Genomic DNA, 25,875 nt, shown 5'->3' with positions numbered 1-25,875 from the left:
CACCCTGAAAACTAATGTGATACGTTTCCTGCCATGCCTGCAGCGCCTAGGTCTCGGCACCTGGCAATGCCATGCGCCATCACTGTTTATTGAATAAATCCATCAACATAAAATGCTCCTTTTCTCCTGAACTGTGCTGATGCCCCGAGCGTAGTTGAGGCATGAGCTGGGTAACCCAGCCCCACCTCACGTCACAAGGGGAGCTGGGAAGCAGCAGGAGCACCCACCTGAGCCACATTCAAGGGTCTGACGGCCCCGGCCCAGGGGGCGAAGGTGCCACAAAGACGAGCGCCACGGCTGGGCCTGACAAACGGGAGTCCTGAGGGTGGGGTTGTAGCCCCTGAGACAGGCTGGCGGGGGAGGCATTTGGGTCAGGGCCTGTCCTTTCAAATCACACCATGTGCGCAACTGCTCAGCGTGTGCCTGTGGCACGGGGGCCGGAAAACCTGTCTTCGTTTTGTCATTGGTAGCTCAGCAGCCCTGGAGATTCTGACGGGGAGAACTGGGCAGTTTCCCACCCTGAAGGGCCGGCCTGGGGGCGCCCGCGGGGGCTGTTTACAAAGAGGACAGAGAACACCTGGTTAGGGCCTCCCTGGATCCCGTCCTTCCCACAATCGGAAGGACAGGAGGACACAGGAACCCCGGGGCTCTGCTTGGGTCTTGCAGGAAGGAAGGGCAACCTGATTCGCTGGAAGTCTCTGGGTGACTCTGAAGGGTTGGCTGAGTCTGGCTTCTGTTACCCGCGTCACGACATCGACCCAGAGTCTCTACTCAGGACTTGCCTCGCATTTCAGGAGTCCTTAGAGCTCTTCGAAGTTTAACAGTAATTCCATCGAGTCCTAATTTTTTCCGTTGAATTAAAAACGTGAGTCTGTCGGTGCTATGGGGGAACGATTCATTTGTTGTTGAGAAAGGATACATTTTTCATCTCCGTGAGCACCAAGGATTAAAGCACTTATTTTCAAAATGCACACTCCCAAGTTCCTAATGGTTTACAAACACCCTCGGTCCAGATATAATTCCGTAATCTTTTCAAATGCCTAGATAATACTCTAAGAAACCTTTTTGTGGAAGTACAATGGGCATGCAGAAATGAGCATAAATCCTAAGTCTGATGAATTTTCAGGACGAGAACACATTCATGTCACAGTATGAAGACCAAGAAACAGAAAGCGGCTCTCCAAGCCCCCTCACAACTCTTCCCGGTGCTCCCCAGGGGCTCCCCTCCTCGGACACCCACAGCATGATGCTGGCAGATTCGCCTGGTGTTGAACTTGACGTCATACAGTTTGCACTCCTTTGGGTCTGGATCCTTTTTGCCAATAGTGTATCTGTGAAGGTAAAGCTGTAGGCACGAGGCTGAGGGAGGCGAGAAGGAAGGGAGGCGTTCGCTTCTAAAGGCGGCTGGACAAGGCTCCAGGCGGGCAGTGGCCCCCGGGGAGGACGGCACGGAGGACTGAGGCAAGAACTCCCGATTTGGACCTAGGGTAGGTGTCACGTCCTACTCCCGGAGGGGGCTGTCCCTCAGGGCCATTTTGATTATCCTTGGAGGTTACAACAGGACCCGATGGAGAAGCCCTTCCAGATGTGGAGAAACAAAAGCTTCCAAGTCTCGGCTTCAAAGCTGCACTGCTGCTCTTTTACTAAGTTGGGGGAAGATTGTGGGAGAAACAAGGTTTTTTTGGGGAAGGGTTAATCAAATGTTTTCCTTTAGATGAGGAAATTGAGAGGCGCTTCTTAAACTAAATTCAAATGGGTCTGGAACTTTGGGGAGCAGCTACAGCTTGAGTTACGGGGTTGGGAATCATTAGCATATGGATCTTTTTTTTTAATTTAAAACATTTATTTAATTAGAGAAGTTGTACATTTGCAGAAAAATCATGAAGAAAAATACAGCATTTCCATATACTGCCCCCCCCCATTAACACTTTGCATTAGTGTGGTACCTCTGTTTTGAAAGAATGTTCTAATTGTACTATTAACTCTAGTCCATTGTGTACAATAGGGTACATGGTGCTGTGCAGTCCTGTTTTATCTTTTACTTTTTATTCTATTAATGTACATATGACCTAAAATTTCCCCTTTTCACCTCATTCACATATATAATCCAGTGCTCTGAATTATACTCACAATGCTGTGCTACCATCACCACCACCCATTTCTAAAATGTAACAATCAACCCAAATAGACCATCTGTACAAATTAAGCATGACCCCCCCACTGTATACCCCAATCCAGACCCTGGTACCCTATATTCTAGATCCTAAGTCTATTAGTTTTCTTATTCTAATTATTTCAGATCAGTGTGATCCTACAACTTATGGCCTTTTGTGTCTGCTTAATGCATGCAAAATTATGTCTTCAAGGTCCATCCGTGTGTCACATGAACCATAACTTTGTTCCTTTTTAATGCTGAACAATATCTCATTGTCTGTGTTTACCACATTTGTCTATCTATTCGTGGATTGATGGACCCTTGTGTTACTTTCATCTTTTGGCGATTATGAGTAATGCCGCTATGAACCTGGGTGTGCAAATATCTGCTCATGTCCCTGCTTTCAAATCCTTTGGGTAAATACCTCGTAGTGGGATTGTCAGATCAGATGGCAACTCTATACTTAGCTTTCTGAGGAACGGCCAAATTGTCTTCCACAGCAGCTGCACCATTCTACATTCCCACCCGCAATGATTAAGTGCTCTTATTTCTCCACATCCCTTCCGACCCTTGTAAATTTGTTTTTTTATATATAGTAGCCATTCTAGTGGGTGTGAAATGTGTCTTACTGTGGTTTTAATTTGCATTTCCCTGTAGCTAATGATGTTGAGCATCTTTTCATGTGCTTTTTAGCCATTTGAATATCATCTTCAGAGAAATGTCTCCAAGTCTTTTTGCCATTTTTTAATTGGATTGCTTATCTTTTTATTGTCACGTTGTATGATTTTTTAAAAAATATCCTATTAAACCCTTACCGATATGGGGTTCCAAATATTTTCTCCATTGAGTAGGTTGTCTTTTCATTTTCATAATAAACTCCTTTGATGTACAAAAGTTTGAAATTTTGAGGCGGTCCTATTTATTTTTTTGCTGTTGTTGCTTGTGCTTTGGCTAAAAAGCCTAAGAAACCATTGCCTAACACAAGAAGCAGGTGGGTCATTTTTAACTCTACTGATGGTTTGGTGTCACTTGGTGACAGACTAGAGCCAAGCGGAGTAAAATCCGCTTTGATTCCTTCCCATCCTCTTCCGTAGCCGGCCCTTGCTTTTTGGTGCAGGCCAACTCAGCCCTCGCCCCAGCCCTTCCTTCTCCCTTGCCTGTGCCATCTCGCTCCTCTCCCCATCCCTCCCTTACTTGGTAACATAAAGACTCTAATAATGGGTCAAGAAGAAACTCCTGAGAAAGTGGGAGGACGGAAAAGGCGGATGGGAGGATGGTGGGCTGGATGTTGGAAAGTTCTCTTTGGCAGTAAAAGGAAAACGAGTTAGCACACATACTAGTGTTTGTGGCCAGTGAAACTTTCATTATAGGAACACAGATACATGTGTTGTCCCTGGAATTTTCTTGAGAGCAGGGAATTCCCTTCTGTGTTCCTAGAGAATGTCACTACTGAGTTTAACTAGATGCACAGAACAGTTGTTGGATAAACTTCCTTCTCACCCAAAGGAATAAAGCACTTATCTAATGTTTTTTCTATTACTTAGTAATTCAACTATTGGGTAAATGTCGGGTTGGTATTTGTGCATGAGTTTAATTTAAGGAGTTATAAGTAGATGCCTACCTTGTGTGAGCAATGGTATTTTGGAACAGGAAGAAGAATCATTTAGATTAAACCTTCATTGTTTTGAGTGTTGGCACCCATTGCTGGTTAGTACTTGCTTTTCACCCAAGGCAGTTCCTGGCGAGGCCTTGGCAATCCCTTGTGACTGAACGGAAGAACAAGCATGTGCCTTCCCCGTCAGATATTTCTGCAATTAATTCATTTATACCCAGCCTCTAAAAGAGGTTAGCAGTTGAGGGAAAAATAACTCTTCCTTCATCCCTAGATTCCTAATCTTCTCATAATTAAGCCATAACCAAAAGAAAAGATGAAATGACAGAGGCATTATTGCCTTAAGGAAAAGTAGAAACGCAAAGGCGGCGACCAGCTCAGCAGAGGGACAGACTCACCAGGCGCCTGCACCGTGCACCCCCTGCAGCTGGCTTGCTCACTGCCTCGCCTCCCCACCCTCCTCTGTCCATCTCTTTGCTTGGCCCTGACTTGAATCCCCCTCTTCGTTCCCCATCTCTGCCTGGTGCCTCTCTCTCTGTCGTATAACTAATACGACAAATCTCCTCTATTTTCAAATCTCCTCTATTTCAGGACAGGACTGTGAAATAATGTTCTAAAATGAAATTATACATTCTACTAGCAAAAATAACACACAGACAAGTCCATGAGGGCCTAAGCAACTCCATTCCTGAAAGGTAAGATATGGACAACACAACCGCCTTTCTTTCACAAAACATATATTTTGTGTGATCTATGGATCTTTAAAAAAAAGATAATATAGAGTTAAGTTTTTTAAAAACCATCTAAGTATGTCCTTAACCTCTGGGGCATTTTGGGGTTGGAACGGGCTTGGGCTTCACTCACAGCTGGGGACTGAGTGCTACTCCCTGGAATGATTTGATCTAATGAGCCCTAAAAAATCTTTACGCCCTAAAATTCACCTTCTACTTGCTCTGTCTCGGTGCCTAAAATTTCTCCTTGAGAACAGTATTAATAATGCTTTCCACTTCATCTGGTGCTGTCGAACCCGTTACTGTAAGAATGTGTTTTAACAGCACACTTCCACACCGTTGCTGGCTCACTGCTGCTTCTGAAGTGCCACACGCTGAGTTAAAGCACTCCGCATCTCCTAACGCCCCTGAGAGGTGGGCATCACAGTGACCGGTTAACGGATGAGGAAACTGAGGCCCAGAGAGACCTGGTCCAGGTCTGGCCTCCTACAAGTGGTGGAGCTTGGGATTCTGTCTCCATGTCTGGGCCCCCTCTGCTCTCTAACCCAGTCGGGGTTGAGCTTTTCAGCGGCTTGCTGAAGGCGCCTTCTACAGCCCAGCCGTGTGGTGGCCAAGGGCAGCTGTCTACCAGCGCGGGCTGGCTCGTCAGAGCAGGTTAGAGCACCCGATCCGAAGACAGCGGATGGCCGGGTGGGAGGCAGACAATTTTGGCAGGCAGGCCCTCCAGGGGAGGCCAAGTCCACGGCACCGGGTGGTCTCCACGCACCCAGAGCTCTCCAGCAGGCCAGTGGGAGTGGAGAGGAAAGAAACCTGGCAAGGCTTTGCAGGAGGCTGCTCTGGCACAGTTACCCTCCTTTCAAACGAGGTGGTGGACCCCACAGGATTCTCACTGGACTTGGGAAACCAGCAGCTCTTTGAAAATCCATGGCTTCAGCCCTTCAGCCTGGTTAGAACAAGAAAGCGTTGCCACGGCTGACCTCGGGCCTCCTGGGCAGCACCTCCGCCAGTGTGTGGGAGCGAGAGACCGGGGGAGGGCCGCCAGGCAAGGGAACTAGGCACTGGCTCAGCGCTGGCCTGGCCTGAGTAGACCCTGCAGCTGCCTCTCGGCCAGAGACCCCAAGTGTGGACGGAGGGGCCCAGAGTGCCCTTTCCTCACCCTCCTCTCCCTCAGGGCTCCAGGGTCCATGGGCTCTGATGCTTGCCCCTTGCCAGCATCTTCGGCTGGATCTTTGGATTAAAATAACCTGCCCAAAAGTATTTTTTCTTTTCTGTTTTTCCTTTTTTTTTTAATGAGAGCTATCTCCTGGGTAAACCATATGATGGTTGGCAGTATACTGTTTTGTTTCATTTTTTTTTCTTATGCTGACCAGTACTTTAATATAATCTGGGATAAAAGAGAATTTTAACCTCCCAAAAGAGATTTCCCTCAATTGCTGCATTTCTAAATATTTCCCTTTGTTGTGGATTATTTGGTGTCCATTGCAATCTATGGGAGGGCTGGCTTGTTTGATTGTTTTTCTGGGGGGGGGTTGTTTTTTGAGGTACCAGGGGCCAGGGACTGAAACCAGGACCTTGTGTGTGGGAGGCTGGCGCTCAACCACTGAGCCACATCGGCCTCCCTGAGTCGGGTCCACCACCTGCTTTGCTTGTTTGCTTCTCTTTTCCTTTAGGAGGCACTGGGAACCGAACCTGGGATGTCCTGTGTGGAAGGTGGGCGCTCGACGGCTTGAGTCACATCTGCTCCCAAGGGCTTGGATTTACTGCCCAGATCATATGCAGGTCCACTCGTGTAACACAAGGCTTCCCACACTTGCTGCTTATTTGCTACTTTCTGCCCTAAGATGGATGGGGTTGCTACACTTACCACAGGAACAGGCTTTCTCTCCACTCTCTAGTCCTTGATGTTGAATAAGGAATGACTGGTAAATGACCATTTTTCCCATTCACAACATTTAAATGGGTTCTCTGTAGGAAAAATTCACTGATGTCCAATAAGGTGGGTGCTTTGCCTATGAGATTTTCCAGGGTGATCACATTTAACTGGTTTCTCCCAGTTTATATTCTTTGACTTTGAGTAAGGGCTGAGTTCTTACCATAGCTTTCCCATACTCATGACATGTACAGATGTGTATTCTCTGATGCATTTTATAGAGAGATTTTTCCAGAACGATTTTCCACACTTACTACCTACATAAGATTGCTTCTCTTTTCCAAATTTTGGTATTTCCTACTAGTGAAGGATCCATGTTTACAATGTCCTTCTCTAAAACTGCTGACAGTTTTCTCAATTTCTTGTTTACATCTACTTTCTTGGGTGGGGGTTTTCCTTGCTTGATCTATGCTTTGCTGGAATAACGCATGGGGAGGGGGCTTTTCCTTTTCCCTGTCTACTCTCCTTCTAACCAGCTCTCATCTTCAAGGAACTCTCTAAAGGTCTAGTAGACATTCACAGATACACATCCTGAAGCAGATGTCTCTGCTTCGTCTCCATGTTATTGTCTTGCACATTAAGTAGAAAATGCTACTGACATTAAGGTTTGAGCGGGTCATTCTTGGGAACTCTCTCTTACATGTTAGGGAAAGCAGGACCTAGGGTTCTTGTAGGTTCAGAGATGACAGCCTTCTGGAAAGTTGGAAGCCACTGAGCCCCAGAACTTGTGATTCTCCAGTGTCTCATGTCTAGAGTGGTCTTCCTGGGCAGGATTCCGACAGCCTCTCCTCTCACACCCTCAAGCTTTCACCACTGCCGCCCAGTTGCCAGGTCCAGGACGCAGCCATAGCGTGGGTGACAGGACCGCAGTCACTACGAGGCCTCCTGGGCTTGCTCAGGAGCCTGGAGGGGATCGGGCTAGGATATACTCAGGTCCTGAAATTCCTGGCCTACTGACCAAGGGGTGTGGGCCCTGGGGCGAGCATGAGTGCAGGAGCCCTGGGAGGCTTCTTACCAGGGTATCTGCATTTTAAGAAGGATCCAAACTACTAATCCACAGCAATCGAATTCTAACGAGGGCATTTCAGGCTAGAACCAGCAGGTGGGGTTGGATTTCTTCTGGTAGCAGCACCACTGAAATTACCTTTTCCAACGGGGTGTGTGCCCAGCAGGCACCAAGTCCCAGGTGCAAAGCTGGCCCTCTGAGCTAGTCAAGAGACCTGCGTTTGAACCCCTGGCCTAGGAGGACGTGGAGATGTCATTTGATCTCTTGGTCCTCTGGGGCTAGATTCCTCTGTCTTTCTCATGAGATTGCTGGAGAGAATGAGCTTTTTCAGGAAAAACGGGATATCCGTGGTGCTAAAACTTGTAGGGGTGTGTGTGCAGATTGGGGGCTTTGTGTAATGCTGACCATATTCGATTTGAATCATTTAACACTATTATCCAGTGCACATTCTGGCTGAAGAGGTGTATGGGGGATACTGCCTGGAGTTGGGAAATAGAAATGTACAGGGTGACCTCTGGGGAAACTTGAGATAATTTCATGATGCATTCTGGCAACTTCTTAGGATGGTCCCCTTTGCCAGTCAGGTGAAAATCACAAATGCCTTACTAAGTCCATGCTATACTGTGTGTTATTTAATAAATATATCACACCCTCACCAACACGTTCCCACAAGAAGAATGCTTTTTTTAATTTAAAGTCAAGCTCGTGGGCCCCTTGTTAAGAACCCCTGTCTTAGGACAACGTGAAAAGAGCATAAAGGTTCTGTTAAATGGTCCATCTCATTGGTTCCAGGTAGAGCTATAGAAACTGGAGAGAGGATGGGGGAAATGTCTCACAAAGGTTGAGGTAAGGCTTTTCTGGTTTTTTCTCTTGAGATTAGCAGCATCGCTGCAGGCCACACATCTGGCTGTAAAACAGGACAAAGAGCCTGACGGGGGGGAGGTGGGGCAGGACAGGGGGTGCTGTCTGTAACATCCCACATTTGCTTCCTAAGGTTGCATAACAAATCACATAAATAGAGTGCCTTAAATGAATACATATTTGTTATCTCACAGGTCTAGAGGCCAGAAGTCCAGAATGGGTCTCGCTGGGCTAAAACCAAGATGTGAACCTACTGGAGGCTCTAGGCGAGAATGGTTCCCCTGCTTTTCCAGCTTTGGGTGGCCGCCTGCATCCCCTGGCTCGTGGCCCCTCTTGCATCTTTAAAGCATATCCCTACAATCTCTGCTTCTGCCATCACTTTGCCTTCTCCTCTGACTCTGAGCCTCCTGCGTCCTTCTTGTGAGGACTTGAGGATAATATCAGGTCCACCCTGATACTCCAGCATATTCTCCCCATCTCAAAATCCTGTTCTTAATCACTTCAGCTAAGCCCTTTTCCATATAAGGCAGTGTCTACAGGCCCTGGGACTGGGGGAGCCATTATTCAGCCCACCACACACCCTTTAATCATGGGCAGAAGAGCAAGAGAAAATCTACCTGTGGGTTCATAATAGAACAGAGACCTCAAAGACTTGCACTAGTACTTATTGGACGCAAGATCAATTCACTGCAATTCAGTTTCCCAAATTACCAATATATCTAATTTTTCAATTATAACACTTTACATGATATTTTTCTACCTTTCTTTCTTTTTTTTTTTTTAAAGATTTATTTATTTATTTAATCTCCCCCCCTCCCCTGGTTGTCTGTTCTTGGTGTCTATTTGTTGCGTCTTGTTTCTTTGTCTGCTTTTGTTTCTTTGTCCGCTTCTGTTGTCGTCAGCGGCACGGGAAGTGTGGGCGGCGCCATTCCTGGGCAGGCTGCTCTTTCTTTTCACACTGGGCGGCTTTCCTCACGGGCGCACTCCTTGCGCGTGGGGCTCCCCCACGCGGGGGACACCCTTGCGTGGCAGGGCACTCCTTGCGCGCATCAGCACTGCGCATGGGCCAGCTCCACACGGGTCAGGGAGACCCGGGGTTTGAACCGCGGACCTCCCATATGGTAGACGGACGCCCTAACCACTGGGCCAAAGTCCGTTTCCCTTTCTACCTTTCAATCCTTGGTATTCTTTTATCAATTCTTCCAATGGCCTATCAGCCTTAACTTTTTTTCTTTCCCTGCCCCTGCCCACCCTGCTGTTTTTGCTGTGTCCATTTGCTGTGTGATCTTCTGGATCTATTTCTCTTTTTGTCTTCTCATCTTTCTTCTCTAGGATTCAGAGGAATTCGATCCTAGGGACCTCTGATGTGGAGAGAGGTTCCCTGTCAGTTGCGCCACCTCAGTTCCTGGTCTCTGCTGTGCTTCACCTTGACTCTCCCCTTCGTCCCTCTTTGGTTGCATCATCATCTTGCTGGCGTGGCTCACTTATGCAGGCACTGGCTCGCCGCGCAGGCGCTCGTGTAGGCACTTGGCTCACCGCGCAGTCACGCTTTCTCTTCTTTTTCACCAGGAGGCCCCAGGGATCGAACCCGGGTCCTCCCATATGGTAGGGGGAGGTCTTATCACTTGAGCCACATCCGCTTCCCATCAGCCTTAATTTTTAACCTCTAGCAATTAAAATTTTAAATGAAATTACCTTAAATCAAATTAGCTAGAAATGGTAGAGGCTTAAGCAAAGGGATGAAGTTTGGACTGGGTATTTTCAGTTGAGAAACAACAGATGAGGTTGTATTTAAATGAAAACTTGCAACAGAAGAACTTGTAATATTGATGTAAAGATAGTGGTTAACAAAAAAAAATAAATGATAGTGGTTACCAGAAGTTATGGGAAGGTGAGGGAAGAATAGGAGGAACATACGGTATTTTTAAGGCGTTGGACTTGTTCTGTATGATATCACAATGAGGGATACAGGCCATTATACATTTGTCAAAACCAGTAAAACTGTTCAGCACAAAGTGTAAACCATAATGTAAACTGTGTACCTTAGTTAGTAGCCAGGCTCAATATTGCTTAATCAATTTTATCAAATATACCACACTAATGTAAGATGTTATTAATAGGGGAAAATGTGGGTAGGGGAGGTGGGGGTTTTATGAGAATCCCTTATACTTTTGTTGTAACTTTTCTGTAATCTAAACCTTCTCTAAAAGTAAAGATTATTACAGAAATAAATAAAAAATAAAAATTAATTAAAACCTGAAATTTAAAATCAAAAGCACCTGAAAAACTTCCGTTAATAGCCCAAATTATCTTGTAAGAGATGACGACATTTTATTTCTTACAAGAACCAGTTGGAATAAAATAAACCAAAGCAGCAGAAAGGAAATAAGGCTGTCCAGAAGGTTGTAATATAATGGTCTATATAGCCAAAGCCTCAAGTTTGTTATTCACTGAATGTAAATACAAAATTGTTGATGAAGGATTTTTATTTAATGCTTGAAAATTCCTAAAAAATGCTTTAAAAAAAAGATACTGATAAATTGATAAATGTCCTGGAAGCTACAGGAGCAATCATTTCACACAGTAAATTTGAACTTTAAATTGTTAGAAATAGAAAAGTTAGATTAATAAAGTCACTTGAGATATTGGCAGAATAGTCACAAATATGCTAAAATGTTCCTAAAACCCAAAAAAGGCATGAAAGAAGTCAGTGCAAATAGAAGAATTCTCTTGGGAAGCACTGACATTTTGGTGAGGGAATGGCTTCTGAATTTTTAATCCATTTTAAAAACACAAAGATTTCTTTAAATGCTGTTATGAAGATAAAATGGAACCTTGTCCATGAAAACTATAAAAAAATCTTCCAAAGCTACTACAACTGTCAAATTACTGCAAAGTTTATAAATAATTAAGAGAAGCAGTTTTTTTTTTGTTTTTGGTAGAAAAGGTAAACAGTGAATCCATGACTTGACAAATGGCGTTTTGGCAGCCTGGGCTTTCAATTACGAGCGCTCCGGTAACCCGCCCCGCTTCTGGGGGGGAGGGTGGCTTCTGCAGGGCGGCCCCCACTGCCTTCTCAGGGGGGCTGGGAGGGCGGCAAGGACTGCTTCTGTCTCTCTCTTCTCACGTCCTGGGCCCGCTGCTGATGGGTGGAGGAGCCCGAGGCTCTCCTTCAGAGGCGCTGCCGTACCTTCCCACCAGCCACCCTCTCTCTCCAGCTCACCTGGCCTTCCCTGCACCCCTCTTGCTCATCTCCAACACTTTATTATGCTCTGATTTGTATGTTTGTCAGACAGATCTTTAAGCTCTTGGGCCCTAGTGGGCCCTAAATAAACTTAGTTCAATTTTTTATCGACCTCCAGAGAGCCTCCAAAAATCAGTAGGCAATTTTCCATCTGTAGTACTTGCAAGAGGGTATTCCAAAACCTTTTTTAATGTAAATATCTTCAAAGACTTCTTTCCATTCATTTTGGCTTATCAGGCATTATCTTTCGCCTGAGAGGCAACCAATTTATTCAACAGTTTATTCAAGACCTACTTGGTGCCACGGTTCTAAGATGTGGAATGTAATTGTGAACAAAGCAGACAAACTCTCTTTCATGGTCTTTATATTCCAGTAATTTCTTTTATTTCTATCTATTTTCTTTCTAAAGATAAGGTTATTGGAAATAACTGCTCCTATATTTTTCACTCCTACCATATTTGTAACATATGTGGGATTTCCCAGACTATCCTTGATAGTTGTTCTGGAAATAAACACATTTTCAAAAAATTTTAGTCCCTAAATTCATCCATGAATATTTAGGAGGAAAAAAAAATCATCATTGCTCCACATGTTTTCTCATTTCTCTCTTCACAGAAACAAATCATTTATTAGCCTTTCTAAAATTGTTCTCTCCCTTTCCTTTTGCATTTTCATTTAATATTTGAAAACTCTGTAACGGGTCTTTTGGCGTCAGGGGCATGATTTTGTCATAACACAATCTGCAAAAGCTGCTGACGAGAAACCTGAACTGCATTTAGATGAATCGAGGAGGTGACTTCAGAAGTCTATAAATGTTTTCTGACTATTTTCCCACAGGCCTTTCCCATAAACCCTTCCTCTGTGTTTTCGCTACAGGCTGTGTGAAATTCCTTACGCATTCTACACACAACTGGTATTATTTCCTTGTTTCCCTTCCTCGCTAGCCTGCCAGGATCTCATCCCCATTTGAACCCCCAGGGCCTAAACTAACCTCACGTCCTGCCGGATTTCATTTAGTCCTCACTGCTGCTCTATCCCCAGTGCAGTTTTATTATCGCCTCTTTCATCAGGAAGGAAACGAGGGATTTGGAGAGGTTAATTAGCTTTCCCAAAGGCACTCAGCTATCCTGGGGAGAGGAACCCAAATCTTACTAAGTCAGATATGTTAACATGATGATCTATTGCTAAGGCGTTTCAGTACCCCAGGACTTGAAATGGTTCAGGCGACTTCCTCCACAAGCGTTCTTCTCATATAGGTGCAATACCCAGATGGCTGTTCCCGTGACCAAAGCAGCTCGCAAGAGACCTCAGAACAAAGCCAGCCCAAGGGAAGGAGCCTGCATGGGAATCCAGAGCAAGGGACAAGAGATGGCACAAAAAGGGTCTAGTCAGTGTTCCATGGGGGTGAAAGTGAAATTTTTACCTAGGCCTTGCAAAGTTTCTAGATATTTAGTCCCATATGCCTATCTGGATACACTATCAATGATTATATCCTAATGACAAATGAAAATCCCCATCATTGTTCTAGGTGAATGCTGTTCCAGGGTTTCCGTCAAGTCAAGGACAGAAAGAAGAAAGAAGCACAGTAGTTAAGGAGTCCTTTAGACCTGGGTCCCTGGACCTTGGCTCAACTGACATTTTCAGTCAGATAAAAGTATTGTGGGGGCTGACCTGGGCACCATAGGACATTTAGCAACATCACTGACCTCTGCCCACTTGATGAGGCAACACCCACTGCACCCCCAAGTTGTGACAACCAAAACTATCTCCAGACATCACCACTGTCCTTGTTGAGAACCAGCATCCACTGCCCACTTGACGGCTCTTCCCAGTCTAGCGGTTTTCCAAGCACAGCAATAAACCTAGTGTGGAGCATTTAACTTCATCTGAACAAGGACCACTCACAAATCATGCTCTACCGTGGAAAACATTCCAATCAGCCGACCATCCAGATTGAAGAGGCAATACCTCAGTCCTCGAGGAAAACACGTGGGATCTCGGCTTCCTTCTATTTGGACGGTGACAGGAGCGGCATGTGTAGATGTCACCCTTTTGCACAAGCCTTGATATTCTCCAGGTTGAATTAAAGCAGGAGACTGTTGCTTCTGTGCTACATGAAAACACAAATGATCACTGCTTCAGGATCAAAACTATGGGAGAGGGATCTAAGGAGACATTCAGTCTAGAAGTGGATATTTTAATAAACTACCCTGACGGCTTTGATTCTTACTATTTATTTACATGTGGGTAGTATGTTGTAATGAATGGAGCAGAATTGAAACGAACAGCAGCACGCATCTTAATGTGGTAACTAAATCCTTTCTATACCCTTTAATTCCAGGGGGATCCTAAAAGGTCACATCTTCAGTGCTGCCGTAATTATATTTTCTCACAGCTTGAACTCAAAGCTAATGGCTAGACTTCAAGCCACGCTCCAGTGGCGAATTCTTTTCCCAACAGGTCAATGCCTCATTTTAAACAACACAGAACTCTTTTCTCTTTGGCTAATAATTTATCTCTGTTTACAAAGTCTATATTATAAGTCTATAAGAAATTCTTCAAAGTAGGGGCCACCTACTAATTAGCATCAAAATTTATCTGGCAGTACCAGTCCAAAATCAGCCAAGCGTTGTTTGTTTTTCTCTCGTATTTCCACTGTCTGTGACGGCCACCTTCCTTGCCTACGCTCCTGTCTTCTCGGCATCTATTTTCTTACTTTGCCAGGAGCTGGCCCGTTCCGATCCCCGCCGTGTCTTTGAGCTGGAGGCTCTGGCATCTGGGGTGGCGTCCCCGGCTTACCACCCCCTCGCTCATCCAGGCTGTCAACAGGCGCTTGGCGGAGCGCTCCCAGTGTTGGAGAAGTCGAGAGAGGTTCAATTATTTGCGTATAGAAAGGCCAGGGCTCAGGAATGATTTCGAGAAGGAAAAATGGTTTATTGACCGCCGGCCAGACTTGGGAGCTTTTGTTTCAAATCCCAGCCCCAAACAAGATTTTCAAGTTCCTTTTACACAGGGTGGGGAGTCAAATGGTGCTTTTATCAAAGAAAACTACTTTCTTTGTTAGTTAAGTCTTTGCCTGCGTACCAGATAGGTTTTGAATTAACATATCGCCCACACCTCAGGTGAGCTTGAATTAGCATCTTGCCACATTCTGTCTGGGGGCAACCTTGAATACACCTTCAGTCTTACATCCTTTCTGAACATTCAAAGCCCATATCACTTAACTGGATTCCTAGAGACTAGGCACGCTTGGATACAGAATTAGAGGATTTTGAATTTATGCACAGGCTGTATTATATTTCCCATTCGAGGCCAAGTCCAAGTTCCCTTAAGTTTCGGCATCACCACCATCAGTTTCCCTGGACTGACTGGTCTGTGTGTAGAGTTTGCATTGCTAAAGTGCCTCCTGGGACTGGAGTCGTTGCCATGGTCACCAAGGGCAGGACTGCAGCCTCTTACATCCCACGCCCACAAGTCAGGACAGGCAGCTTAGGTTAAGGTTATCTCGGAAGAGACAAAGAGCCTCCCACCCATAGCACACATCACCGGGAGCCAGAAGGAAAACATGAATCAGATTCCTCTACGCCCCGCTGGGTCTCTGAGCCTCCACTTTCCTCGCCTGCCCACCCTATCGGGCTGTGAGAATCAGGTAGGACAGTACACGTAAAAGTAAAAGGAAGGATGTTTTTGTTACTTCTGTTTCCTAGTGAGTAGGGAGGTCAAAGGCCTGGGAAGATTAGAGTTGGAGAAATTGCTGCCCCGAGTTTCCTAGGAGTAAAGTGAGTTCTGGAAGTACACAGGACTCTTACAGAAAGACGTGTCTCTTGGGGTCCACCTCGACTGGATTTAGAATTGAAAGTAGAAATTTTTAACCCAGTAGTTCTGAGTTGCTTTGCAAAGCTTCATAGTTTACAGGAGAGGAGTTGTCAAAACACTGCAATCGTCTGATTGGATGTTACTCAGGCAGAGGAAAAAGAGGTGCCCGAGTTCTCAGATCGGTGTTTCAGGGTAGGACCCTTGCTTAACCTGTACCTTAAAAGTGATAGGAATTTTCCAGGCAGAGGAGGGGAAGAAAAGCTCCACAAAGAAACCAGCCGGCCAAACCAAAGATACGGAGGAAGGCTGCAGCAAAGGCCAGGCGCGCGCCAGGGCCAGCCTCGGGCTTCCTGTCCCCCCAGGCCCCGCTGTCCCACCCAGGCTCCATGGAGCAGGTTCTCCCTGCTCAACCCCCATCCTGCTCTGCCTCTTCATAAACCAGTCACTAGGGCACTGGACCGCTCATCTAGCACTCTTGCTGTGAAGCGGGCAAGGCATCTCTTCCTCTCCCCATTTTACAACAACAAAAAAGGACGCAGGAAGTTCAGACACCAGCACAAAGTAAAATAGCCAGTTAAAACCATTTGAACTCCAGCTTGTGGCTTAAGCTTAGTAAGGTGCCAAGGCACCACAGGGAAGGTAAAAAGAAACCAAACAAACAAAAAAACAGGGAGTACTTTCTCCTCCTCCTCTTTCTTTTCAAATTAATGGAGTGTTTGGTGACTTCTGGAATGAAACTCCATTCTGTGAAGTGGGATTATAAGGTATTTCTTCTTCCCCTTCGTGTTGTTCTGTATGTTCTTAAGTTCTTGTAATGATTATGTGTTATCTTTTATGCTTTCAGAAAAAAAGTGCTGATTCACTAATATAAAACATCATACACAAACACTTTGAGGTGCTTGGGTTAATTATATCTTAACAATATTCTGCAAGAATGAAGTTTCCCTGTTATCCCGTGTGCTACCAGCCAATCCTATCACCCGTTACGTGGTTGTTCTACTTCTAGGAATAAAAAAAGACCCAGAGGGAAGTGGATTTGGCTCAACTGACAGAGCGTCTGCCTACCACATAGGAGTCCAGGGTTCAAACCCAGGGCCTCCTGGCCCATGTGATGAGCTGGCCCACACGCAGTGCTGATGTGTGCAAGAAGTGCCATGTCACACAGGGGTGTCCCCCATGTAGGGGAGCCCCACGTGCAAGGAGTGTGACCTGCAAGGAGAGCTGCTGCACACAAAAAAAGTGCAGACTGCCCAGGAGTGGCACCACGTACATAGAGAGCTGACACAGCAAGATGACAGAACAAAAAGAGATACAGATTCCCAGTGCCGCTGATAAGAATGCATGTGGACACAGAAGAACATGCAGCAAATGGACACAGAGAGTAGACAATGGGGGAGGGGTGTGAAGAAGGGGAGAGAAATAAATAAAAAATAAATCTTTAAAAAAAAACAAACCCAGAAACTTCTGGGAAGCTGGAGGATTAGAGAGACAGAGGATCACTTCTCTCCCAGAAGAACAGCCAGAGGACAGGCAGAGACTCTCTAGAGGGCTATCCTGGGGCTCAGGACACCAGGGGAAGGCTCGTCACCTCCCAGGACAGAGAGGGGTGAAGGAAAGGAGTTTTGGCTGACTGGAAATTCCAGTGGGTAAAGCTGCAGCAGCAGATGCCGGTGCCCATCCCACCATCAGAGCAGACCAAAGTGGATCCTCTGGCCCTTGGCAGGAGGTTGCAGGTTGAGGGGGTTGCAGGGACCCTCTTGCCCAAGTAAGGTGAGAGGGAGAGACACAGCCTACAGCAAAGTCAGATTTTGAGCAGCGAACTTGGTCTGCTGCTTTGGAGGGGTCGCACACTTCTACGCATCTACCCTGAGAGCTGGCACAGAGCTAGAGATAATTTGCCTTCTCAACCATCCTCTGTACTGCCTTGGGCTGGTTGCTGAGGACACAGAGGGTGACAAGATACCGCAGGCTATGGGAGGAGAAGAGTTTCTGAGAAAGTTTGCTTGTGAGGCTTGGCCTGCCCTGAGGACATTGCTCCTGCACCTGCCCATAAGGTGGGTGCACAGTGAATCCTTTCCCACCTAGCAGCCAGGGTCTGAGCTGAGAGGTCTGCCAAAGAGCACCATCTGCTGGCGGACCACAAAAGGGCAAGAAAAGAAGGAAGTAATAATATGTAAATAAAAGAGGCAATCAGGTGCCTTTACTGATTCCCTCTCTAAAACCCTTACAAACTGTCCTGCATCCCATTACTGGGTCCTGGTGTGAGCAGTTAAACAGGGGCAATCCTGAATATCTAGAACAAATTGAGCCAAGAGTCAAAGACCTGCGGTAGCATATAGCTGCTTAGCAGTAAAATCCCTAGGCAAGATAAACTGATCATCAGAACAGACTCAGCATCATAATCAGATGCCTAAACATCAGCAAAGATTACAGACCATACTAAGAAAAAGGAAGAGATGATTCAGACAGAGGAGCAGATCAAAGCTCCAGAAGAGACCAGACTTGAAACGACTAATTGATGAGGTTCACACAAATCTCCTCTATCAAATCATGGAGTTGAAGGACAACATGGCTAAAGTAATAGAAGACACTTTGGTGAACACAAAGAAAAATGTGAAATCTTGGATAGAAAAATAACAAAGCGTATGGACATGAAAGATACAAAAACTGCAGTTAGCAACGCAATAGAGACACACAACAGAAGATTTGAAATCATGGAAGAAAGAATCAGTGACAAAGAAAACAGAATAGTTGAAATTTAAAAGGAGAGAGAAAGAAAAGAATGGAAAAAAATTGAGCAGGGGCACAGGGAGTTGAATGATAGCATGAAGTGCCCCCAACGTATGTGCTCCAGAAGTTCCAGATGCAGAAAAAAAGGGAAAAGGGGCAAAAAGAGTATTTGAGGAAATAATCGCCAAAAATTTCCCGACTTTCATGAAAGACATGAATATGCATGTCCAGGAAGCACAGAGCACTCCAATTAGAACAAATCCAAAGAGACCTACCCTAAGACACACAATATGCAGAATGCCACATGCCAAAGACAAAGAGAAAATTCTGAAAGCAGCAAGGGAGAAGCTAAACATCACATTCAAGGGATGCCCAGTAAGACTCAGTGAGGATTTCTCTTCAGAAATCATGAAGGTGAGGAGGCAGTGGTATGATATAATTAAGAAGCGGTGAAAGCACATCAAAGGATTTGTAATTAATAGTGTTAACATATGGGTATTATAGTGGTTTGTGTCTTGTTTTTCCTTTTTTTTTTTTTTTTTTGAGTAAGGAAAATGGTGTAATGTTGATTGGGGTGGCAAATGCACAACTCTGCAATTATACTGAATGCCACTGATTATGCACTTTGGATGAATTGTATGGTTTATGAATGAAAAATATATAATAGGGTAGGTTGGGGAAAACATACCAAATGTACAATATAGACTATAATTGGTAGTGATACTTTGATGATGTTCTTTCATAATCTGTTACAAATGTTTCACAACAATGCAAGGGGTTGGTGTCGGGGTGATGTACGGAAGCCCTGTATGATGTTTGTTTTGTAAGTTCACAACTTTTACTATACACTTACTGTTTATGTATGCTCATGTATGAATGACATACTTCAGTAATAATTTAAAAAAAAAAAAAAAGAGACCCAGAGATGGGAAAAGACTTTCTCAAGTCCCAAATTGGTTATTGTCAGGTCAAAACGAGAAACCAGGTCCTGCAGCCTCTACTCCAGTGCCCTCTGCCCTCCACCGTTTCTTTGAAATCTGACGTGCATGATGTACAAGTGAAGTCACATTTATATGCAGCCCAGCTTCATTTACAATAGATTTCTTTCCTCTACACTATGGAATTGGGGGTGGGTGGGTCAGATCATTCTTTCTCTGCTGTGGGAGGTTCCCAGGGCATTGTAGGATATAAGTGGCATCCCCTCCTTCTCCCAAGTTGTGACAAACAAAAATGTCTCCAGATGTTCCCAAATGTCTCCTGAGAACCACTGATTTACTCCTGGTGAAAATTCACATAATCAGCAGATTTTTCTTTTGGACCTTTACCTCATCTGTTCATAATGTTGGGTTTGGAGTCTGAGGTTCATGTTTTCTTAAATAAAAAAGCCTGTTCAAAAATCTCTGGCCAATTTACCCATAATATTCCCCTGAAATTACTTTCAAAGGAAAGGAATTGTTTATCCAAGAGCATTTTCTCCTCCCAAGAAACTCAAAGTAAACCAAGAATCTTGCACTTACTTTCCCTTGGGGTAGGTAAGGGCAAGGACAGGGTACTACCTTTTTATGGAAAGAGGAACCCTGGAGCACTCTGGAAATTCCTTTGTGGTAGTAGAAACAGCCACGTCTTTCAGAGCTTTTCCATTGTGCTGGCCTCATGGCACAATGGAATTGACTGGGTGCTGGCTAATTGCATGAGTGGATACAATACTCTGATGGACTCATTCAGTACACGAGGCAACAGAAAAGACGGCAGGAGAGTGTCCCACGCCTCCTACCCTCAAGACCAGCCCCCCTGCCCTCCACTTCCCTCTCTGCTCAGCCTCAAACTGAAGCCAGGGGAGGGGCTGAAGACATGCCCTTAAAGGAAGTCCCTTTCCTACCCCTGGACCTGTGTCCTCTCCCCAGTGCCTCGGTTCTCTCTTCCCTCTTACCTCAGTGAGGTAATACCTCATGGCAGCTATTAGGGAGGAGTCCACATCCTTCAATTCTTTCCACCACTTCCTTTATCTTTATAGGGCTCCCCCCACCCCTTGTCGTTGTTTGCACTCACTGTCTGCTCTCTGTGTCCATTTGCTGTGTGTTCTTTCCGTGTCAGCTTGTCTTTTATTCTGGTCTTTCTCTTTAGGAGGAACCGCGAACTGATCCCGTGACCTCTGGTGTGGGAGAGTGGCACGCAATTGCTTGAGCCACCTCATCTCCCTGGTCTGCTGCGTCTCCGCTCTGCGTCTCCCTTTGTTGGGTCGTCTCACTGTGGCAGGTGTCTGTGGCATGCACCACCAGCTGGCCACAGTGCAGTCCAGCTCGCCTTCACCAGGAAGCCTCGGAATTGAACCCGGGGCCTCCGACATGGAAGATGGGAGCCCGATCGCTTGAGCGACATCTGCTTCCCTATAGGGTTCTTGTTAAGAAGTATCTTCAAACTCATTTATGTAATGTCATGCTAAGAAGTGCTGTCAGTGCCATGAGCACTGAGTTCCGCATACCTAAGAGTCAAGTGAATGCCACATCAGAATCTTCCCTAGGCGTAACTGGGAGCTGATTATCCTCAAAGAGAGGTAGAGGAGCCCTGAAGATAGCCAGAGTACCTGCAGCTTTTACTTCGGAGCAGCTGAGGAGCTCTCCTTTCCTTTCCTCCTCTGGAGGGATTGGCTGAGGGAGGCCAGCTCCTTGCTGGGCACGATGACAGTGTCCTCTTAGAAGCCAGCTCAGAAGTAGGGACACAAATTCTCTTCTCCCCACCTTGCTCTCTTCATCTTCAAGGCAGGAATAAATACCTCCTTATAGGGTGGGTATGAGGTGCTACTGATACCACGTACCTAAATGTTCTTTACAGACAGTAAATTCTCATAAGAAGTCAAGGTATTCCTTGTTCTTAGGGGGAAAAAAAGCACATTTTTATTTTCTTATCACCAAATCAATACTAGTTCACATTATTATTCAATGTATGATAATTAAAAAATTGTCTTCCTGCAGAAAGAACGGTTAATACTTCAGTGTAGAACCTTCCAGAACTCTTATTAAGGTGAGAGTACTCTCATCATTGTAATTATAATTTTGTGAAAAGCAGATGTAGATGAGGTGAAGGGAGGAAAGTCTGAGGGCATGGGAGGCCCAGCTGCAGGAGACAGAGGAAAACGCTACACAGAAGCTGCCGGAACTGGCAGCTGGTTTGGTAATCGGATCAAGCAGTCAGTCAGTCAAAGCAGGGAAACAATAAAAATGGGAAACACTTTAAATATTTTACTAAAGTAAAATAAACATGGACTTTCATTTGATAACATTTTGAAGGGGCAAGGCCTTTTCTCTAAGTATGGTGACAGACTTCCATGTGAACTTTAAAAAACCAAACCACCCTCTGAATTCAACGTCAGTGGTTTCCAGTTCAACCCCTTAAAGCAGAGGCAGAACTTAGAGTCGGGAAACCACCTGACTTCAGAATTTTTCTTGATTTAACAAAATTTCCTAATTATTTTTACATTTGTCTCAGACACACCGAAGTCTCAGACTTTGCTATTTTCTTTTTTAAGCTATTTGCCTTTACTGAGTGTTTATCAAAGGCATTCTGGTCTATACAAAAAGGATTCCTAAAATAATAATAATATAAATAGAAGAAAAAAAGATCGAAAAGAAAAAAAAGAATTCCTTTCCCACTCCTCTTTGGTTTACATAATTAAAATAACAGTTTGTGCAGTCTGTGGACGGACACGGCTGCCTCTTGGTAAACCCGACACCGTGTGAGCAGAAGTGCCAGTCCCCCTGAGATCTGCCTCGTGGCCGCTCTGTGTGTTTAACTGAAAAGAAGGCCAGCTCGGCCAGCACCTGGGAGGCCTCTTAGGAGGAGGTCTAAGATCCTGCAAATACAGGAAAACAAATGCGTCTCAGACCGGTTTTTTAGAAACAGTAAGAGTCAGCATTTCAGATGACAAGACGCTTAGAAGTAGGTTGGGCTTCAGGCTGGTAGATTCTGGAGCAGCTTAGAAGTAGGTTGGGCTTCAGGCTGGTAGATTCTGGAGCAGCTTAGAAGCAGGTTGGGCTTCAGGCTGGTAGATTCTGGAGCAGCTTAGAAGTAGGTTGGGCTTCAGGCTGGTAGATTCTGGAGCAGCTTAGAAGCAGGTTGGGCTTCAGGCTGGTAGATTCTGGAGCAGCTTAGAAGTAGGTTGGGCTTCAGGCTGGTAGATTCTGGAGCAGCTTAGAAGTAGGTCGGGCTTCAAGCTGGTTGACTCTGGACCAGCGAGTGCCGTGGAGCCGGGACTGTTTTCTTCCCTCCTCCGTCCTCACAGCCCAGCAGGGGCAGCAAGGCCCAGCGGCTCGTCCCCAGCGCAGCCAAAACCCCCCTCCTCTTCTCTGCCTCCAAGCCCCCCTCATCTCCCTAAACCACCGCAGTCCCTGACCCCTGCCCTCTGCGCAGAGGCCAGAGTCAGCTTCTAGGAGGTTTCAGCCAGATCCTCTCACTCCCTTCAGTGGCTTCCCGCTGTGGGCAGAAAAGCACTGAGACCCTTGACCGTGGCCTAAGAGGCCCAGCCGCTGCTGACCCCTCCCTGGCCTCCCGTGACGTAACAGGGCTCTTCCTGCCTCTTAAAAATGCAGACTTCCTCCAGCCCAGGGCCTTTCTGGTTGCCCCCCTTTTTTTTCAATTAAAGAAGTTGTCGATTTACAGAAAAATCCTGCCTAAGTACAGAGTTCCCTGGGCCACCTCTTACTAACACCCTGTGTGAGTGCGGCACGTTATGGAACCAGTGAAAGCGCAGTTCTTTAAAGCACTAACACTAGGCCAGGTTCACCGGCGGCGCCTGCTTAGTGGTCCAGCCCGACAGGTTTCCTGTTCTGGTTTGTCCTGTCTTAATTTCTGCTCGCCTTTTCTCTGCCTGGGAGGTCCTGTTCCCTGACGCTGGCCAGGTGGGATGGTTCCCCCACTCAGGTCTGGAGGGTCTCCAGGGCAGAGGCCTTCCCTGACCACCCCGTCCAAATCGCCCCTCGGCCCCACTCACCCTACCGCCAGCCCTGTCCTGCTCTTGTCCTAGAGCTTACTGCTGCTTGGAACCATCTTTTCAATTATTTATTTGTTGTCAGTCTCTTTCCCAAGCTAGACTGTAACCTCCAGGGGAGCAGGATATTTTTGTTTTAACTTTTTTTATTTAATTGCCTTTTTAAAAAAAAAGATACATACATCACAAAAAATATTACATTAAAAAATATGGGAAGCGGATGTGGTTCAAGTGATACGGCTTCCACCTACCATATGGGAGGACCTGGGTTTGATCCCTGGGGCCTCCTGGTGACAAAAGAAGAAGAGAAAGCATGCCCACTTGTCCTAAATGATATTGCAGGGACAGGTGCTGGATATTCTATATCCTGCCATAACCCACCGAATGGACTGGGGGAGAGTGTAACCCACAATGTGAACTATAATCCATGTGGTACAGCAGTGCTCCAAAATGTAATCATCAAATGAAATGAATGTGCCACAATGATGAAAGTGGTTGTTGATGTGGGAGGAGTGGGGTGGGGGGTGGGGTATATGGGCATCTTATAAATACATATTTTTTTAAAGATTTATTTATTTATTTTCCCCCCTTCCCCTCCTCCCGCCCTGCTGTTTTTGCTGTCTGTGTTGTCTTCTTTACTCATTTTCTCTCCTCTAGGATTCACTGGGATTCAATCCTGGGGACCCCTGATGTGGAGAGAGGTTCCCTGTCAAACCTCAGTTCCTGGTTTCTGCTGCACTTCACCTTGACTCTCCCTTGTCTTTTTGGTGTGTCATCATCTTGCTGCGTGACTCACCTGTGCAGGCACTGGCTCACCACGCGGGCATGTGTGCAGGCACTGGATCACCACACGGGCATGGGATATTTTGTCTTGTTCCCCATTGTGGCCTCGACACCTAGAACAAAAGCAAGAGCGAAAAATAATAAAAATAGGGAAATGGATGTGGCTCAAGTGGTTGAGCACGTGCTTGCCACATGACAGGTCCCAGGTTTGGTTCCCAGTGTCTCCTAAAAGCAAAAACACAAACCAGCTCAGGGGAGACGATGTAGCTCAGGGGTTGAGTGGCAGCTTCCTGTGTACGACGTCCCGGGTCCCCAGCCCTGGTACCGCAAAAAAATTATTCCATTTGCCTGACTTATATCTCACTTTCTGCAAGGAGTGCCTTCCTGGGAGTGGTCAACAGAGGCTCCAGGACAACAGCTGTGGGAGCTGCCTCCCTTTCTTGGAGTTACCACTCAAATAATTTAGCAAGTATTTATTTGCTCAGCACTAGAAGTACCCAGATTTAAACAACAGAAAACAAAACATGGAATCTGCTTTGGAGAACTCACTGATTAGTGGATGGTGACAGACTGAGAAATTAGGAAGTTTCTCAAACAGTACAGTTTGATAACTACTATAAGAGAGGAAAGCACTGGATGCGACTGGAACACCAAGGACGGACACCTAACCCAGGCAGCTGTAGTCCAGGAAGGCTTCCTGGAAGAGGTCAGGTACGAGGTGAGTCTTAAGGATGACTAAGATTCAGCTAGGTGAAGAAGGGAATGGAAAGTAGAAAAGAACATCCGAACAGAGGAAAAAACAGAAGCACAGAAGCCTTGGAGAGCCTTGGGAGAAGTGCAAGGAAGATGAGGAGGAGCAGAGATTAGGGCCAGGGAGGAGAGGGGGTAGGTGGCGGACTTGGCCCAGTGGTTAGGGCGTCCGTCTACTACATGGGAGGTCTGCAGTTCAAACCCTGGGCCTCCTTGACCCGTGTGGAGCTGGCCCATGAGCAGTGCTGATGCGCAGGAGTGCTGTGCCACCCAGGGGTGTCCCCTGCATAGGGGAGCCCCATGCGCAAGGAGCACCCAGTAAGGAGAGCCGCCCAGCGTGAAAGAAAGTGCAGCCTGCCCAGGAATGGTGCTGCACACACAGAGAGCTGACACAACAAGATGACGCAACAAAAAGAAACACAGATTCCCGTGCCGCTGACAACAACAGAAGCGGACAAAGTAGACGACGCAGCAAATAGACACAGAGAACAGACAACGGGGGGGAGGGGGGCAGGGGGGAGAAGGGGGGAGAAATAAATAAATAAATAAATCTTAAAAAAAAAAAAAAGGAGGAGAGGGGCCAGACATGGAGAGCTACAGGCTGGGCAGGTGAGAAGAGGCCACACCATGGAGGGCCTTTTACAGCAACGAAAGCAGCAGCTAGCGTTTATTGAGAGTTTACTGTGGACCAGGCGCTAAGAAGCACCTCACATGGTTGATCATTTCACCCCCAGGACAGCCTGTGAAGTAGGAATTATTACTATTCTCACTTAACTGCCTGGAAATATTAAGTCATTTTCCGGAGAGAACAAGGGGTACAGTCAGTATTTAAACCCAGACATTTTTTTGTCTGACTCCAGAATACCAGTTCCTAACCACTAACTTATATCACACTAAGGAGTTTGGCTTTATCTGGAAGATTCATGATGATAAAAAATATCACCAACGCCCATGGCAGATATTCCCATGTGCCTCAGCATCCTTCTCAACACAGTGTTCTAGGCAGCAACTACCTAACTGATTAGAGTTGGCATGCAAGATGAAACTAATTTGTCATTTCTGCAGTAGGAAAGGAAAAACCCTCAAAAGGTTTAGAGCAGGGAGTAACATAGGAATGGCATTTTTGAAAAGTCAAGCAGCCAGCAGTATAGAGAAAGGATTGGGGGGGGGGGGGGACACAGGCCAGAGGCAATGGAGATTGAGGAAGATATTGCAATGATGTGGACAACAAATCCAACTCTATTTCTTGCAAAGGGATTTGTATTTTACCCAG

The 25,875-nt window shown here is 46.0% G+C and overlaps 1 protein-coding gene across 4 annotated transcripts in view; it reads right to left on the bottom strand.

Annotated features, from left to right (window-relative positions):
• PCED1B (PC-esterase domain containing 1B) overlaps window positions 1–25,875 on the bottom strand; it is a 204,406-nt gene that overhangs the window by 57,660 nt on the left and 120,871 nt on the right. For 2 of the 4 annotated variants that reach the window (XR_011650212.1, XR_011650217.1), the window contains exons 6-7: window positions 23,866–23,965; window positions 13,508–13,649 (exon numbers count right to left, since the gene is read on the bottom strand). The gene's annotated coding sequence lies outside the window, so the exon portion shown is untranslated. Of the gene's footprint in view, window positions 1–11,542; window positions 12,877–13,507; window positions 13,650–23,865; window positions 23,966–25,875 lie in introns of those variants that run through there. The other 2 variants (XR_011650214.1, XR_011650213.1) reach the window with 2 other exon arrangements.

This window comes from Dasypus novemcinctus, chromosome 12 (assembly GCF_030445035.2).
Source record: "Dasypus novemcinctus isolate mDasNov1 chromosome 12, mDasNov1.1.hap2, whole genome shotgun sequence".
NCBI lineage: Eukaryota > Metazoa > Chordata > Mammalia > Cingulata > Dasypodidae > Dasypus > Dasypus novemcinctus.
The sequence above is the reverse complement of the archived record's forward strand: the minus strand, read 5'-3'. Positions and strand labels throughout refer to the sequence as shown.